Source organism: Macrobrachium rosenbergii, chromosome 25, assembly GCF_040412425.1.
Source record: "Macrobrachium rosenbergii isolate ZJJX-2024 chromosome 25, ASM4041242v1, whole genome shotgun sequence".
Lineage (NCBI taxonomy): Eukaryota > Metazoa > Arthropoda > Malacostraca > Decapoda > Palaemonidae > Macrobrachium > Macrobrachium rosenbergii.
This window is the reverse complement of record NC_089765.1, coordinates 15,371,321-15,385,408: the sequence shown is the minus strand read 5'-3', so window position 1 is coordinate 15,385,408 and position 14,088 is coordinate 15,371,321. Positions and strand designations below refer to the sequence as shown.

Below are 14,088 nucleotides of genomic sequence, written 5' to 3'. Positions count from 1 at the left end.
ATTAAAAAAACTTAAAAGTTCGTGGAAAAGAGCAGATGTTTGTAAAGATGATTGATTAAGCAGGGATTACTGAGAGAAAGATGATATAGAAAACGGCGCCAAAAAAGATAAGTATGGAATTAAGATTTTTCTTATTAATAGAGGGAATGACTTCCGGCTCTTCTTCAGCATTAACTGTGTTATAGTTCTTTTCATTAATCTTCTGTCAGTCATTATTCTGTCTTCATCGTGATATAATCCAGTACCGTATTAAGCAGCTAATCCAGATGTCTCTCGGTGACTCCTAATTCTATAATCACGGTAGTTCTTGGGACTGGAAGATGATGCAACAACTGGTTTCTGAGAAAAGAGAATAAGAGAATGGCGCAAAATAACAAAGGAGTGAAGGTCTCGGCAACAAGTATGAAGGGAAGAGGAAAAGGTGAAGGAGAAGTGGTTGTATGTGGAGGTGTTACTATGGCAATAGGTAACACTTCTCTGGTTTGTTTCACAGGCTGGTCTTGCTAGCAATTTTTCTGTTGTTTTTTGGATGAGCTGATGGTTGTTTTTCCTGAATATCAGAATTGTTTTAAGTTTCTTTATTAGAGTTTTTCCTTTCATCCCCTTCATAAATTCTAGTCTGGCAAAACATACTTTTAGCCAAGCATTGTGAGGTAAAGACTAGCTTGGGTTGCAGTTCCACTATCAAACTAGTTTGGCACTGATGCTGGTAGGAAGTTAATGGCTGAAAAAACTATCAAAATGGAATAATGAGTGGCACAACATAACAATAACTTTTTTTTTCCTTCAAAGTTTTAGCCTTTGGATAGAAGACTTATAAGAGATTAGAAAGGCGTATGTATGTAATTTGATAACAAAATGGATATATCACTACCAACCCTCTGTCAAACCCAAAATGCATTGGTTCGAATTCTGGTTTGACCGGAAGCGCTTATTATATTTAATCCTTTTCCCAAGGTAAAGAGGTTTAAGAATTAATAAGCATATATATATATATATATATATATATATATATATATATATATATATATATATATATATATATATAGAGAGAGAGAGAGAGAGAGAGAGAGAGAGAGAGAGAGAGAGAGAGACGTCCCATATTATTCCCAAAAGAAGGGCGAAAATAGGTTCCTCTAGACAATAGAACGGAACCCAAAAATTCCGTTCATACGGATTCAGAAATCGATGGTTCCACGACCAGAAAAAAAGGGGGCATAAAATAAAGCAAAAGATCCCACGAAAACCTGAACATAAAGCCGCGGGTTGCGAAAAATAATTTCGCTAAGAGCGCGCTCAAAGATAAAGAAAGCCGGATTGATGGAGGTTGTTACATTCTAGATTAAAACGGAAGAAGGAGAAGGAGGAGAGACGAGTATTCTTAAAGTCTCCCTCCTTCGTCAGCAGCGGCGAGGCGGCTCGATGCAACAGGTGCAGCCCAGAAATTGCTCCGAAGTAAATGTTTCCACTCGATGTCCGTCCGTGACCCGGTTCCCCCCCCCCCCAAAAAAGCCCATTTTTGATCGCCCATTTCGAATGATTCTTCGCTTAGAAATTGACCAAATACGTTGTTCGTCCCTGCGACGCTTAGTTTCAGATTTCCACACGAAAGGGCAGCAGATTGCACGAAAAACACACCTGCAAGCCGGATGGTAAATCGATTTATCAATACGCCGAGGGTGCGTCTGGCAGCGCCGGCGATAGTCTACCTGGGGGGCGAACCCGTTGTCGTACGCAGGATGGTCAGGCTAAGTCATTCTCGAAATAATATTCAGGGTGCCATCGGTGTCCGCTTGGCAGTGATGTAGGTTATCCCAGTGGCTCTCAGGTCGAATTTGCGATCACGGTCGAACTTGCGATTCGTTCGGATCATCGTTTTGGCGGTCGGTAACTGCATAGCTGCATGTGTTAAACGTTAGCTTTGGCTGAAATTGGACGGCTGCCTACTGCCTGTTCGGTCGTAGTATTCGGGAGATATATATATATATATATATATATATATATATATATATATATATATATATATATATATATATATATATATATATATATATATATATATATATATATATATACATACACATATATATATATATATATATATATATATATATATATATATATATATATATATATATATATATATATGGGCTTATGTATGCATATTTTTCTTATATATATACATTTATATATATCGACATATTTATACATTGTATATATATACACATATATATATATATATATATATATATATATATATATATATATATATATATATATATACATTCATATATATATATATATGGATGTATATATACACATATATATTCATGTTTATATACATAATATGTATTAATAATTACAAATATAAGTACGTATTAAAAAAACAATCAGAAAAACGACTGATAAGTGAAAAAGAAGCATTAATATACTTTTTGTACAAACACCAAGGTGAAAGATTGGGAACTATGCACTGAGAATCAAGAGAGTACTTGGTTCTTCTAAACCCCCAACTTGTTGCAATAAATCAAGGTAAGGGAATTGATATTTTTTAAAACACAATAAAAAAAGACCAAATTAAGTACATAAAGTATTTAAAATGATTACAGGTATTATTATTATATATATATATATATATATATATATATATATATATATATATATAGATAGATAGATAGATAGATAGATAGATAGATAGATAGATAGATAGATAGATTGATAGATAGATGTACACTATCTCTTTTAAACATTAAGTCGTTTTCCATAACAGGGCGGTCTTCAAGAAAAGAAAGACTGCAATCACTGTTATATTCACTTCTAAACTGCTGATCTTTTCATGTACCCCTTTGCAGAGACCTACAACAAAAGCTGCTCCATACATCTTAACAGAAGTCTCACCAGCAGCTTGTCGAATCCCTTATATACAGTGCGCCACTCACGTTTATCTTTCCAACACTCTTCTGTTTTTTGAAGTGTAGTCTTTTCCCACTCTTCAATTCTTCGTATACCACAATTACTACGTAAAGCAGTTCATCCCTACAGCTTAAACCTTCTTTTACTCGTATTTAACATTCAGACTTCACTTCCATAGTGGAGAAGTTGGTCCAACAATCCCATCATGCATTCTAACCCTGGCTTCCATAGATATTGAGTTCCTTCTGTTCTGTAGTTCACCTCTCCTCTAATCTCACTATCATCCAGAATATCAACTCACTAATAATTATATAACTCTTCTTCCATTCTCTTTCCGTCTGCACGAACATTTATTGCTCCATTTTCCTAGTCACCATTTATCCATGTTGCCTAATTCCCGCTCCTGTATACCCTCAATTTTAGTCTTACATAAACAGCTTCATACTTAATATTATCTGCAGTTTCTCCTAAGTATTGCCAATCAGCACTCCATCCATGACATTATATATATATATATATATATATATATATATATATATATATATATATATATATATATATATATATATATGAATGTCTTTACTGTAATACTACAGTATAATATGAGGATAGGAAGGCCCATAAAACACTATTTGAACGTTGCAACCATATATTTCGGGCACTTCCTTCTGTGTCCCTGTTCACTGGAAAAATATGGACAGATGAAATGTTACAAGGGTATATATACAAAGCATATATAGGTGTGGCATTAAGTCTCCGATGGTATGCAGGTGACCGTTTCCTCAGAAGTAGGAGAGTCAACTGTTCCCTAGTGGTTTCGGCCCATTAACTCCCGTTTGGCGTCGATTCTGGTGGTCGTGTGCTCTGGAACACCTTCTTCAGGAGCGGTCTGAGGATTAAAGCGTCGATGTCGTCCGATTTCCAATGTCCTCCTGACAAGTTCATATTGTTGGTTTGATTGATGATAGCAGATTCCAGCATCTCTCTTTTGTACGGACAGCTACTTTTGAAAACCAGCTCCGCCCCACTCCAGTTCATGATATGTCCTGTATTTCTGATATGTAGGAGAATCCCCGAACTCTCAGACCGCTCCTGAAGAAGGTGTTCCAGAGCACACGACTACCAGAATCGACGCCAAACGGGAGTTAATGGGCCGAAACCACTAGGGAACAGTTGACTCTCCTCCTTCTTAGGAAACGGTCACCTGCATACCATCGGAGACTTAATGCCACACCTATATATGCTTTGTATATATACCCTTGTAACATTTCATCTATCCATATTTTTCCAGTGAACAGGGTCACAGAAGGAAGTGCCTGAAATATATGGTTGCAAAGTTCAAATAGTGTTTTATGGGCCTTCTTATCCTCATATATATATATATATATATATATATATATATATATATATATATATATATATATATATATATATATATATATATATAGTTACTAGAACAGATTCTTCAGCATATCTCTTGCTGCCAGGAAAGCATTATTAAGATTATATTCTCGACAATTTCGTACCATTCAGCGCCGAAGAAACCTCAGGACACTAACAAAGAGAGGGAATATTTGGTAGGTTTTGAGTTGCCGAAGCGAGCGTGAATGGGAAAAGTCCCGTCCAAATGTGTTCAGAAGAGAAACTGATTGCTGTAGGTATGAGGAGGTTTTTCAGAGAAAATATTCGCATGTAAATTTGGTATACAGAAAATGTTGAGGAAAATTTTTGTGTGTGAGTAAAACATGCACAGAAGGCCAAGTTGTTAGATGTAATGCAGAGTTTGGAACTGAGGTGAAAACAGGTAAATGTTGCAATTGCAAGATAAATGTGGAAATGTGCTTGTAAATGTAATTAAGACTGGTGAGTTTGATGAGGATTAAGCTGCGAAAAATAAGCTTGGGTTAAAGGCAACGAAGGGGAAGGAGAGGAGTGTATGAGGCATTAACGAAATTCAATGAATGGGTCACAGAATTAGTAGGGAATGTTTATGAGTGTAGGAGGGAGAAAGATCGAATCAAAGCAGTTTGTTGTGGATTGAGGAAATTAACCCTTTTCTCTGGATTGACTCTCCTGAAGAATTTCTTTTCTTCCTTAGAATATTTCGTCAGATGTACACGCTTTTCTTCACTTATTTTACCTATAACTACATATTCTTCAATTTCCCTTCAAGTAACCTTCTTTTCTTCCTTAACCTTTCCATAAGCAAATGAATCTTTGGCTAAAAGACGTAAATGTAAGGAAGAGAAGCTAACCAGGTCGACTTACTGAATATATTGAACACCTGTTGATCGTGAAGGGTAAGAGAGGGAGAGCTGGAACGCATAAGTATCAGCTGATAATGGCTTTGGGACACTTAACCCACAAAATCAAGGCACCCTCTCCTATTTGATTTATCATTTTCGTGTAAATTTGCACAGAACTGAAACACATTTGTATAAACCTTTTAAGGTTTTGTCCTTTTATAACTGAAGTATAAGCTATCCATTTTAATATAGGCTTGGCAAGCGTAGCCATATCAAGTTCGGCACAATTCGAACAATGTGTCAGCTACAGGCGGTGCATTTTGTAGTTATTTCAAGAAACGCCGCTTGAAGAAGTGGCCATTTTGCTTGTAAATTTGTAAAGGAAAAGCGACAGTATTTTCTGAAAGGTCTTATGTAAAAGTGAACTTCACAGTGGCTCGATTGATACAAACAAGTCATTTTTCGCCTTAATACCATTATATTTGAAAGAATGTTAGATATTCCTTCCAGAACCATGAATATTATTCTGGTGGCTTTTACCTGAATACTTCATCCAGGAATGAACAAACGAAAAGAAAAACGAGAAACGAAATAACTGACGGAATGGAACGTGAAAATGATAAAGAAAAGAGAAAATTAAAAACAAATTGAAAATGCAAAATGTGAAGTAACGAATGGAACACGAAAATACCAAGTGGGAAAAATGACAACGAGGCTCAAAGTAAGGAATAGACGAGAGAGAGACAATCATTACATAAACAGTCCAAGGCCTACCAACAAACATCCCTCGAAGCCGTTCTCCTTTAAGGATCCTTATACGAAGTTCCTAGTTCCCTCCCGAGGTCTTCTTTAACCGAGTGTATGGGATCATTAAAAACATTTTTTGGGGGGGCCGTGGTTAAATGCTTAAAAAGATACTGCGGCGCGTATGATTTGTATTGAAGCTCTCGTCTTGCGTGCATCTACACTGCAGTGTGGTTCAGTGTATTTAATGAAATAGTATTAATGACTATATGTGAAGGCTAAATGAAACTACGTTCAACAGTAGGATTTTGTATCCGTAATTATGAGTATATTTAATGAAATAGTATTAATGACTAGTTGTGAAAGATAAAGATAATTGAAACTACATTCAAAGATAGGATCTTGTATCCGTAATTACGAGATGCCTAAAAAAAAAAAGCACTACAATGTCTATGATTTGTAAAGAAGTTCTCATCTTACGTGCATCTACACTACAATGCTTCCATTATATGTATAATGAAACTATTAATAACTATATATGGAAGCTCAGTGAAGCTCTACATTCAATGGTAGGATCTTGTGTCCGTAATTATTATGAGATGCCTAAAAAAATACTACAATGCGTATAATTTGTATAGAAGCTTTCATCTTCCATGCATCTACATTACGATGTGTTCCAATATATATATATATATATATATATATATATATATATATATATATATATATATATATATATATATATATATATATATATATATATATATATATATATATATTATATACATATATATATATATATATATATATATATGGAACAGAAGCACTCGTGTTTCACTGACTAACGACTGCGGCCCACCAGCGAGTTGAACCAGAATTCGACCCCCTTTTTCCATTTAAGGGAGCGTCCCTAGAGGGGTTTAACCTTACAGTTTCTGGCGATTTTTTTTATTGGGGATCACTGTGGAGTTTCGAGAAGACGGACCCAAAGTCGTTTATCCTCATGTGATCGAACTCGGGGAGCTAAGGGAATATATATATATATATATATATATATATATATATATATATATATATATATATATATATATATATATATATATATATATATATATATATATATATATATATATCACCAGATCAACTGATGATTATTTGCTGATGTACCCCATGGAAAGTTTTCTTTCAAACAATCATTCTGTCAAATGTGTAAGTGTTAATGAAAGTAGTTTGCCAAACATAACGGCAAAGGTGTGAACCCACATTTAACAAAGGAGGAAAAGGGGATACTGAGAGAGTGAGAGAGTATAATTCACAAAGATAATATGTAGGCCCCACAAAATTAATCCTCTGTTCGACCATCTCATCATCATCATGGCTAGTAATTATGACAAACAACCGCAGAATTCGATAAGAGTAGTTATGAGAAGGGGAAAAACGTACACTCAGTCACATAAAATAAATAAAACACAGAAACTCTCTCTCTCTCTCTCTCTCTCTCTCTCTCTCTCTCTCTCTCTCTCTCTCTCTCTCTCTCTCTCTCTCTCTCTCAAACATACAGCGAATACAAAACTCTCCCTCCGTCCCTACAAAGGTTAGTGCCGGATTTTTCCAAGAAAAATGTCGAAAGAATATTATACGCTTTCTGGTATATGTTGCGTCATCAGGCTGTGAATGAATCGAAGATTCCTCAAAATAGATATTCTCTCGGGGGGGTAGAGAGAGAGAGAGAGAGAGAGAGAGAGAGAGAGAGAGAGAGAGAGAGAGAGAGAGAGAGAGATTACTCAACCCAATTTTCACTACCTGGAAAGGTCAAAGAAAATGTGTGGGGGGGTTCTTGATCTTTTGACGGAAGATTTATCTTCTTTTCATTTTAATTTGCAACGAAGAAAAGAATTTTTTTTTTAGCGAGAAGAGAATGGATCACATCATAACATCATACTCCAAATAGAGCATTACGTTCTTTAGCTGGAATAAAGATTAGTTTTTACATACAGTCTTAATTAGCCACTCCTCAGTCTAAATTCCTCTAGGAATTGCGAATGTAGCTCTACATAAATAATCGTGCCATCTACCTCACTATTCGCCAATATCTCGATTCTTAACCACTCGACAATTCTTGATCGTACAAAGTTTCTGAAAGGAAGCCTAGAATTAACCTGAACTTGTATAATCCACGAGTCAAGATGCCTCCGTCTGGGAATTGCCGTGAGGGAAGGAGTTATCAAGAGGAAAGGAATTATCTTGGAGAGAGGAATTATTCCTCGCTCTGGGAGTCTGCTATCTATTTTGGTCATGCCACGTGCGAATCGTGTAGGTGTCGAAATCTCGTTTCAAACGCGGGGAATATTTGGGAGATGTCTCGCTAGGCCGAGGTTGCGTGATATAGTTTCGAGTCAGAGTCTGTTTATTCTCTACTGTGGATGGGTGAGCTAGGGACTAGAATAGAGATTTTGTATTGTCACACTGTCAGGAAGGGGACGTCTTCTTAGGACAGAAATAGGTTAGGTGGATAGAGTATTGTTCTGTATGACAGGGCAGTATAACTTCATTGCTATAGCTCTTTTTGTCTGCTTAGCAATATTTTCTGACTCGACTCGTACGCATAAGTCATGATAGCAACGCTTGTCCTGTTAGGAGCGTTTTGTAATTTTGAGCTAATGAAATTGCTGTAACTTCATTAGTTCTGTATTACTGCATCGCCATAATTTTTTTCTCCGTCAAGGTCGATTTCAGCCACTGCTCTGGTGCCAAAGTTAACCCCCTGACTTGGCCAACATTCCTCTCTTGCTCTTTCCTTACGAAATCGTGAAATATTAGACTGTAAGTTTCACAAATCAATTCAAAAAGGCTCAGATATTTATCTTGTAACAAGAAGTGATGCCCTGCTTGTGGTTCTCTATGAAGTAATTTGATAAATCTATCTCATGACGCATGAAAAGGGTGCTGTCCAGCCACAGGTTGTTTCTAGATTTTATTCGTGTACCTTCCGAACCCAGGTTTTACTTACTGGGACTAACTGATACAGGATTTCCCTTTACTTTTCGTTATGTATGCTCTCTCTCTCTCTCTCTCTCTCTCTCTCTCTCTCTCTCTCTCTCTCTCTCTCTCTCTCTCTCTCTCTCTCTCGTACTTTATTAGTTTCAATGTTGAAAACCTCCCATGTACAAGGATACAGTTTATTGTAATAAATGATGAATGGAAATTCAAGAATATACATGATTTATGTATAACATAAATCGAAATGAAAAATTACATGAATGACTGACTCACGAAATTACTTCCAAGCAAATTGATAATGTAAAAATCCATACGAATGAGGTAAACTGAAATATCATTAAAAATGCAGAGGAAAAGATGGATAATTTAAAGACAGGGAATTTAAGAATCAAGTAATTACTTCATTACAAAGGAAAATAAAAAGATTCCCATTAACTTGTTCAATCAAGCATTCATGTGGCAAGCAATCAGACGGAATGACATAGAACAATAAATATGTCATCTGGATATGATAAGGGATCGGGGAATATTGTGTGTGTCTGCATGAATTTTAATATGCAGTGAAAATAGAGACTTGGATTAATTAGATTTGACAATTAGTAGATTACAGCTGCAGCTGTAGAGGTCTCGAGACTTCCGGTGTTAACCCAAGTTTTAATTATATAAGAACTAATTTTTAGAATTAACGTTATCCTACTTATTTTATTCATTCAACAGTTTATAGAATACTTCATTGTCTTTAACTGTTTTCAAAAGGTGATTTCTAAATGTTTATTAGTTAAACATTTAGAACACAATTTCAGTTTGATCATACTGTAATTGTTTCTAAATGTTTAGCTAATAAACAGTTAGAACTCACCTTTTGAAAGTAATGAAAGACAATGAAATATTCCATAAATTTTTAAATTAACAGAAACATTCAGTGGCCACTTTTTTCAAAAATTGAGAAAATCGTGATTGAAAACCAGTGTCTTTCAAATCATGATAACATTTTATTTATGATCCTTTGGCCGTTTTTTTTTAATGAGGCTCATGTAGATTTCTGTGTTATATTTTTTTCATAGTTTTATGGTATAAAATCACCAGGATAGTGCTTGTATTGTTACCTTATGTCACTGTACGATGCTGTATGGTGATGAAATGAAATTTCGCTCAAAGCCCACCCCTCCCCACCTTAACTTTCTCCTTTTTCAAAACGTTTCCGAATAATATTTTCACGTACATTCAATAAACGCTAAAAATTATATATAAAGTTGCCATGGAGTCGGTTAACAACAATCCTAACAAACTTGAGAATAGTGATTAATGACGATGATAATGGTGATTGTTGCTTTAAATATTCATTAATAAAAGGAAAAATTAATAATGACAAAAAAAATAGTGTTACCAAAATTTCAGAAGTTCAGCCTAACCTAACACAACCTCCTTGGTTGAAAGTTTTTTTTTCTTTTTGGTACATTTTGGAAGGACTGACCAAGGTATTGTGGCCTTTTAGGAACACTAGCAGCCCATGTTTCTGGTCTACAGACCCCTCTTTCTTCCCCTTTCATGCGATATGGGCGTCCAGCCTTATCAATAGAAGGTTCCACAGGTCTGGAACCACTGCTGGTGGTGGCACTGGCACTGGCTTCATAATTGAGGGGGGTCGGCACACTTGCCGACACGTACGCGACTGCCTGTGGCACAAAGGGATGGATTATCACATCCCATATCACTGTCACTGTTGTGGGGATGCGCCCACTCATTATCTGGGGTCTCACTTTCACTGTAAACGTAATGATAATGAAACTTTTAGTGTTTCTTTTCATACTAGTAGGTCTAACCTTTAATTTACATTTTCACTTTCTCTTCCCCCTTTTTAATATCGCTTTCCTCTTTGTTCTCATTTATTATCACACTGCATTGCTCAACGGCAACACTATCGTCGAGATCTGTTACCGGAGAAGGCTCATAATCATCACCATCATCATCGTCTGGACATGAAACATCATCCGGAATGGCGGAGAAGCCACCGACTCACAGAGAGATATTTCCTTCTTTTTTTTTTTTTTTCTCACACTATCCGAGGACGGTTCAGCCACATTTGCACACTTCAGTGGAAACTGCGTTGTCTAAACTCATCGTATGATCACTCGATGATTAATCATACAACCGACAACAGCGATGGAATTGTTCATTTACGAAATATTCCCAGCGTTGATTACCTCAAATTCAACAATAACAGAAGCACTGAATATTCCTTATAACGGCTCTCCAGAAACATGGAACGTAGATCGTCTTGTCCTCCGTATTTCATATGATATTCTCGATGACAAAAATTCCTCATAATGACCCCCCTAGAAAACTGGCACGCATTTGCTTGTGTTAGGCGAAAAACGCTTTGCATTAAGTAATTTTCGATCATAATGGAAGGGGCGCAAAGCATTATTCTTTTCGCCGCCATTTCTTGAATGTTTAAGGAAGAGATTCCTTCATGGAAGCGCTTGAACACTGTCATTGAACACTTTCTGAATTTCATTTTAATCTATCTACGTTTTATTTATTCAAATCTACTGACACACATTCAATTTTAGCCACCCATCGTACTTTCATTCCATATTTCATCAACTCTGGTCCCTGTATTCTAGTATGTAAAAGGAATATATTGGCCAGATCTATTGTCAAAATTCCTCCAGCCATCTCTTCAAAGTCAGCGCTCTATACCTCGAACGATCTCTGCTCGGTAAACAATGTTTACGTTGACCCAAATGTTGAAGTGTTTACCTTCCAGACTCCATAGGGGATACCTATTGAACGGCCCCTCGTGTTTCCAATGTTGATTTTCTGCCGTTTTCCCCTTTACTTATCCCTCTAGTCTCGCGGTTATATAAAGTTTTATCTCTTCGGCTTTCAAAGCTTACGTAAGTTGTCTTTTTTTTACGTAAGTTTCAGCGAATAGTACATAATTTGTAATGGTTACGTAAGGATGAAAGGTGTGAGGGTATTGCTAAGAAATGTCATGATAGTACAAAATGGAATCTAATTCTAGTTATATATATAGTAACTTTTCTGAATAAATACTCCATTAGATACCATCCAGTTTGAATGAGGTCCTTTCAGTAATTCTACTAATGCACAGAACAATTGTGTATGTGATAAAGTTAATATATATATATATATATATATATATATATATATATATATATATATATATATATATATATATATGTGTGTGTGTGTGTGTGTGTATGTATGCATATATATATGTATATATATACATATATATATATATATGTTTGTGTGTGTGTTAGTTTTACTAGTGCAATAGCCACTTATCTTCTTGATTTACACACTCACATACACACACACGTGTATATATATATATATATATATATATATATATATATATATATATATATATATATATGTAGAGAGAGAGAGAGAGAGAGAGAGAGAGAGAGAGAGAGAGAGAGAGAGAAATGAAAGGGTGTTTAAAACTACCAATTACAGAATCAAAATTTCAGAATGACATCAGATCCGAGCCTTACCCATGAAAACCAGGCCACTTAGAACACATCATCTACCGCCTGTTGAAATGAATCTACCCGCGGCAAACAATGGCAAATCATCAGAATTTAGACGTTTCATTACAGCCACTGAAGTTAGAACGGTTAAATCAGCACCGTTGTTTTGTGTCCAGCTAAGATTGCAAGCGCTCGGGCTTGCAATTATAAGTTTGTTTTGGCGTCGCTCTGCAACACGAAGCCTTCAACTTTGACTTTTCGTCAATTTGCAAGCATTGCAATCGTCGTGTAATGCAAAGCAGAGATAATTGTATTGGAATCATGACTGTTATGCGTTTTGAGTCTGTTGCCCGATGCTCTTCATTCAGGAGTTTCTCTCTCTCTCTCTCTCTCTCTCTCTCTCTCTCTCTCTCTCTCTCTCTCTCTCTCTCTCTCTCTCTCTCTCTCTCAAATGCACCCTTTGTCACATGAATACTAACAAGTGTAAATTTCTCTCTCTCTCTCTCTCTCTCTCTCTCTCTCTCTCTCTCTCTCTCTCTATGTATATATATGTGTGTGTATGTGTATATATATACATATATATAAATATATATATATACGTATATATATACATATTAATATATATATATATATATATATATATATATATATATATATATATATATATATATATATAATCAACAGCGTAATCACGGAATCAGTATCAATGTTGCAACGAAAAAATAACTTAAACATAGACAGCTGAAAACTAAAAATGCAGACGGGCTGAATCTCTCATTCAAAACTGCTGACAATTTTAATACACATCAATACAGTGATTAATTAGGCGCATTTGTTAACGGGGTTTCAAAGACACATTGCAGTTATGTCAATAAGCTAATTATGCATGTAAATAGACCTCTGTTGATATTTGGCCAGTTTTACATAAGGTCAAAATGGTCGGTGGTGGTGTTTATTTTTTATTTCTCGTCGTATTGTCATGACCTGTTGTTGTACTTCTATTTTTATGAGTTTTTAATTTTGCCCTTTTTTTTTTTTTTACTTTGACTTTGGCTGTTTTGTTAGTTGGGGATTCAGTAGTCTCTCTCTCTCTCTCTCTCTCTCTCTCTCTCTCTCTCTCTCTCTCTCTCTCTCTCTCTCTCTCTCTCTCTTCTTTATATATATATATATATATATATATATATATATATATATATATATATATATATATATATATATAATCAGAAAGCTACAAACGTCCTTTAATATCAATTCACTCTACCTCGGAAATAATATATTTTCATATATGTTACCGAAGGGGAATTTTAGTTGATAATAAGTCCACCGTCCCGTGGGATCGAACCAGCGACGGACGAGGAATCAGGACTACAGTGACGCACTAACGAAATCGGCCACAAGAGAGGTATAAGTGAATCACATCTCCCATCAACTCACCCGTCGAACTCAGGTGTTTTGCGTTTGGAGACGATATCCACCCACCTCTGCCATGTTGACCGTGTAGTGCGTTTGTCGCACGTAGCCATATTATGACTATTTATCACATCACCGTGATTCATATACAACATGGCAGAGGTGGGTGGATATCGTCTCCAAACGCAAAACACCTGAGTTCGACGGGTGAGTTGATGGGAGATGTTATTCACTTATACCTCTCTTGTGGCCGATTTCGTTAGTGCGTCACT

General features: G+C 35.9%; 1 protein-coding gene across 1 annotated transcript in view; it reads left to right on the top strand.

Annotated features, from left to right (window-relative positions):
* The first annotated feature begins 1,780 nt into the window (after positions 1-1,780).
* Positions 1,781-14,088, top strand: part of LOC136852377 (ras-related protein Rap-1b-like) — a 63,926-nt gene continuing 51,618 nt past the window's right edge. The window contains exon 1 of the mRNA XM_067126968.1: positions 1,781-1,883. The gene's annotated coding sequence lies outside the window, so the exon portion shown is untranslated. The remainder of the gene's footprint in view (positions 1,884-14,088) is intronic.